The sequence below is a fragment of the Mizuhopecten yessoensis genome, unplaced genomic scaffold (assembly GCF_002113885.1).
Source record: "Mizuhopecten yessoensis strain PY_sf001 unplaced genomic scaffold, ASM211388v2 scaffold8991, whole genome shotgun sequence".
NCBI lineage: Eukaryota > Metazoa > Mollusca > Bivalvia > Pectinida > Pectinidae > Mizuhopecten > Mizuhopecten yessoensis.
Genome location: NW_018407824.1, coordinates 537,611 through 543,700, shown reverse-complemented (window position 1 = coordinate 543,700; position 6,090 = coordinate 537,611).

The window sequence follows — 6,090 nt, the reverse complement described above, 5'->3', positions numbered from 1 at the left end:
AAAGACGCTTTGAACAGCCCACTAGTCAAAAGATAGTGGGTCATGATCACGTATATGCTGCAACAGGGACCTGAAAATTTATTACAGCTATATTTTGACCTAAACTGAGGTGTTCAGAGTATTTTTTACATGTTTTAACTTCCTAGCTGTGCTGCTATGAACTGCATCGTATGTTATGTAAATTTCATTAATTCGTACGCCTTTTCACCTAACTTGCCATTCTCACTATACTCACCAAAGTAAGTGATACAGGAAATGGTGCGCGTACTTCCTTCTGTCTCAATGTTTTAGGTAAGAATTGTGTCCTCCTAAACAATCATGTATCTAGCTTGGACCAGTACAGCCCTTGTCTTGAGTATTGCGAATGCCAATTTTATCCTTGAATAAAAGTATAGATGATCTTAATGAATTAGTCTAGGAAAAAATGGCTATTTTCATATCTAGGTAACTTAAGGTGCTACATGAATCATTTCAGCAGGCATGTTGCGGACGCTGAATTTGGCATACATTTGCACTTCTGTGACTTAATTGGATCAGGTCATTGATGTATCTGATTGAGAATAATTGGTTTCCCTATATAAAAATGACGTATCTAGGTTAATTTTAAATCAGACTGAAAGTTTTACGCCTTAGGAACCATATATTAGGTTAAGATTTGTTCCGTCCATATCTGAGTATTACTGAAAACAAAGAATATTTGCCAAACGTCACTTTGCTGCATTAAACCAATAAAGAGCAGAAGAATTTAAGTGTTCTGTACCATTTACAAATGTGAAGCTATAGTATTCTGCATCGTAACTGGGCACCTAACCACGTCTTTACCCAACGAGGGATATCGATGTCTCCCTAAAGACATCGAAGTGCTTCTACATATAATATGTATCTCCGTATCACCATATGTTTGCAGCCTTTCAACAACAATGTCATTTATAAATCATGGTTTCGGAAATGGCGTACATATACTCTTGGTGACAGTGAATTTTATTGTTCTCAACTTAATTTAAATGTTGTCTCTATTCCCGTTGTATTGCTGGATTTCACTATTTGTCTGTCGTACAGATAGCTCTTCATCAACACACAGCACTGATAATTTAATTCTTGGCGATTATCCAATTTGGAACTATTGGGATCTTTCAGAGTAATTGGGAACAACCATGAGATGTCAAATTAAAAAATTGATGTAAAATTTCCAAACGGTTTATGATTGACGTCTGTAGCCTGAAGCAGGGACATCATAAAAAACATCTCCTTCTCATTCAAATTTTTTTTTCAGTGACAAAAACAGTGACTAAGTTCAGTAAAACAATGTCCACTTGAAATTGATCAAATTCCTTGCCTGCATATTGTGACGTTCAATCAAATAAGTCTCATTCCCAATAAAAACAAGATATTTGTATCTAAATTGGCCAATTTTAGCAAGAGGACATTATAAGTACATACCAAATGTTAAAAGACTATAGGTGTTCCGGAGGGATATTCATCTTCTGATCTGTTTCATTAACGATATCCACCATCTATAAATCTAGGCTAAATCCAAGTAATGCCACGTCCCCAAAGTGCTAACCGGCAAAGTGACAACAAAGACTCAAGGCATGATAAATAATATCAACGTTCATATGGCAACAAGGGAAAAATATAGTCCCTCCTGAGATCACCAAACACTTGGTAAGGCAGCATTAAAACTTAGATTAGTCTTTCCATCTTATTTCGATTCTCGATTTTTGAGATCATGAACGAAATATTTTCACGTTTATACAAATTGTACTTTATGTGTATACGTAGTTATCCTGGAAAACCCCCCATAATAATTAAATAAGACAAGAGGCCCATGGGCCTAAACGGTCACCTGAGTCCTACAATATTTATTTTTGTTATTGAAATATGTACCAATTTGAGTACAAAATAGTTAAGTATAACGTTAACAAGTTTGTCAGGACCATGAGTCGAACATTCCTACAAAATTTCAGTTCAATCGGCCCAGTAGAACTTTAATTTAAGTTTGAAATAGTTTTTCAAAATGGCGGCCATATTGGATTTCTGATCGACCCGAAAAATAACAACACTTGGTCAGGGAGATGTCAGTAACCTTCCCATGAAATATTAATGAAATCCCTTTGCCAGTATTTCAGCTTAAGTTGAAAATGTAAACTGTTAACGGACGATGGACGACGGACGAAGACGGATAGCAATAGGTCACTTGAGCTAAAGCTCAGGTGACCTAAAAATAGTTCTCCATTATCAAAAGTCTACACATACCAACAAGAAGCCCATCAGTCTTCAAGCTCATAGGAGTACAAATCGAAATTGCCAGCCAATTGGAGGCCACAGTGGCCATCTTAAGATTTTCCAATTCACACTAAAAGTTACAAAACTTGACTGGGACCTAATCGAGAATATTATCCAAGTTTAGAGTCAACCAGTGCAGTCGCTCTTTAGAAGTCGAGTGTTTCAGCATATCAGATGTTTATACGGTTAAAGGGTGGGGATCTCAACTGTTTCTAAGTTATTACCCATGATTCAAGTTCCTAGGGGTGAGGTGGATCCCAACTGTTTCAAAGTCGCAATCCAGAAACCAAGTCTCTAGGGGTGTGGGCAGACCCCAGGGTCAATTCTCATATCATTGTTGTGTTTGTTTCTTTTCAACCAGCAAATGTATATATGGTTATGGGGTGGGGATCTCAACTGTTTCCATGGTATCCCTATATAAGCAGTGATTTCTTTAGGTGAATTCCAAATATCACTCTATTTTCCCACAATCTTGCTTATTTTGTGATATTTTCCCACAATCTTGCATATTGTGTGATATTTTTTCGACAATCATGCTTATTGTGTGATATTTTTCCTAAGTCACATGCCTCTGTGGTGAGATCAACAAGAGGCCCATGGGACTTAACGGTCACCTGAGTTAAGTAAAAACTGATGTTATCGATGAAAAAGAAAATCATTTTGTAACAAAGGTAACTTGAACTACATGTAATGCAAAATCAAGTTTGAATGATTTCCAGTAGAAAATGAACAAAATATACCCAAAAGTTGCATTTTCCTTTATAAACTATAGTAAAATTCGCCCCCTCCCCAGGGGCAAACATGGAGTCTGGGGGTCATGAAATTCACAATTTTGATAAAGTACCTCAAGACCTTTCCATCTATGAAGAGTATTGGTTTCCAGGCTATCTCAGTCTGGAGAAGATAACTGTTGAAATTTTTGGCTATACAACCCCATTTGGGCTCCGCCCCTCAGCCCCTGGGAATGAGACAGGGTTAAACATGTCAAAGTATCAAACTGTCATCTCATGGTTATAATGTAAATCAAGTTTGAATGATTTCCAGTAGAAAACGAACAAAATATAACCAAAGTTGCATTTTCCTATATAAGCAATAGTAAATTTCACCCCCTCCCCAGAGGCAAATGTGAAACTCGAGGGTCATGAAATTCACAATTTTGATCAAGTACCTCAAGACCCTTCCACCTATGAAGAGTATTGGTTTCCAGTATATCTGGGTCTAGAGAAGAAGATTTAAAAATTTAAGCCTTTTTGACCACTTTTAGCCCTGCCCCTCAGCCCTTGTGGGGCAGGCCTGGGCACAAACTGTCGAAGTATCAAACTGTCGTTCCATAGTTATAATGTCTGTTAGTTTGAATAATTTCCAATTGAAAATGAACAAAACATACCCAAATGTAAATGTAAAAGGGTCATGAAATTCACAATTTTGATAAAGTACATGTACCTCAAGACCCTTACACCTATGTAGAGTATTTGTTTCCAGCATATCTGTGTCTTGAGAAGATTTTTAAAATTTATGCCAATTTGACCCCTTTTTAATTTTAGCCCCACCCCTCAGAGCCCCTGATGGTAGGAACCACATAATTCTTAATTTTGGTGCATATTTGATCAAGGAAGAGTCCTGCAAAATTTCATTGAAATCGGATCAGCGGTTTCTGAGAAGAAGTCGAAAATGTAAATTGTTTACGGACAAACAACAGACAAAAGGCGATTAGAATAGGTCACTTGAGACTTTGTCTCAGGTGACCTAAAAATCACTGCTAGGGGTGTGTCCAGACTCCAAGGTCAATTTGACAAAAATGATTGTTTTTGTTTCTTGTGTGGGAATCTCGGCTGTTTAAAAGTTATGAACTAGTGACTTAGTCCCTCCACTTGTAATTAGTTTTAATTCCCCACCACCTAGAGATGTACCCAATCAAATTTGGTTAAATCCCAATCAGCAGTTATGAAAAGGTTGTTTGAAGAAATTGTTAACAGATGATGGACACCGCCGTATGGCATAATTATATAGGCTCACCTGGTCCACATTAGTCCTTTATAATAAAGTTTGAGGCCAACATTTTACTCAGAACTGTCCCTTTCAGGAATATCAGTTTTAAGCAGACCAAATATGTCCACTACAACCTGTACCAACAATAAACACACTAATATTCAGCCAAACATATAATGTTTAATTCCATAAACTATTTAACATTTCGTAAAACATGAAATAAAACAAATTACTAAAAGTTCTACTTGTATTTTCAAATAGAATTGTATCTTTAGATTGGAAGACATTGCATGTATAAAATTGTACTTACAAACATATTTTAACAATTTGTCAACTCATATCATAAAGTTATAACACACCCAAGAAACTTAAGGTAAATGTTTCAGAATGGTAAAAAATGTTACGTCAGAACAACAATGACAATAAAGAGATAGACACTTAGTACCATCAGTAACCGACACATTGTAAATGTGTTCAAAATAGTATCAAAATAAACAAGTTCTGAACAGGATTATTTCAGCAATCTTGAAAAATGTTACAGGTATGATATCGATTATCATTTGTTTTTAGACTGGATGGAGATTGGAATTTATTGTTACATGGAAGTAGAATAGAGCCTTTTAATATGTTAAATGTTACATGCGAGTCCCATAGAGCCTATATTATTAATTAATACATTCAATTATCAAAGAGTCTGTTTGATAAAACATGTTACATGCAAGTTCCAATGGGGATGTCAGATATTACATATGAAAGCCATAGAGCCAGAAAGTCCCTTCGCCTTTTGGATGTTGAGATGTTACATGTAAATCCCATAGAGCCCTTTACATGTTAGATACAAGTCCCACAGAACCCTTTACATGTAAGATACAAGTCCCATAGAGCCTTTTACATGTTAGATACAAGTCCTATAGAGCCCTTTACATGTAAGATACAAGTCCAACAGAACCCTTTACATGTTAGATACAAGTCCCACAGAACCCTTTACATGTTACATACAAGTCTCATAGAGCCCTTTACATGTTAGATACAAGTCTCATAGAGCCCTTTACATGTAAGATACAAGTCCTATAGAGCGCTTTACATGTTAGATACAAGTCCCATAGAGCCTTTTACATGTTGGATACAAGTCCTATAGAGCCCTTTACATGTTATATACAAATCCTATAGTGCCCTTTACATGTTAGATACAAGTCCCACAGAACCCTTTACATGTGAGATACAAGTCCTATAGAGCCCTTTACATGTAAGATGCAAGTCCCACAGAACCCTTTACATGTTAGATCCAAGTCTCATAGAGCCCTTTACATGTTAGATGCAAGTCCCACAGAACCCTTTACATGTTAGATCCAAGTCTCATAGAGCCCTTTACATGTTAGATGCAAGTCCCACAGAACCCTTTACATGTTAGATCCAAGTCTCATAGAGCCCTTTACATGTTAGATGCAAGTCCCACAGAACCCTTTACATGTTAGATACAAGTCTCATAGAGCCCATTACATGTTAGATACAAGTCCCACAGAACCCTTTACATATTAGATACAAGTCCCACAGAACCCTTTACATATTAGATACAAGTCCCACAGAACCCTTTACATGTGAGATACAAGTCCTATAGAGCCCTTTACATGTAAGATGCAAGTCCCACAGAACCCTTTACATGTAAGATACAAGTCCTATAGAGCGCTTTACATGTTAGATACAAGTCCTATAGAGCCCTTTACATGTAAGATACGAGTCCCATAGAGCCCTTTACATGTTAGATACAAGTCCCACAGAAGGGGTTACATGTAAGATACAAGTCCTATAGAGCCC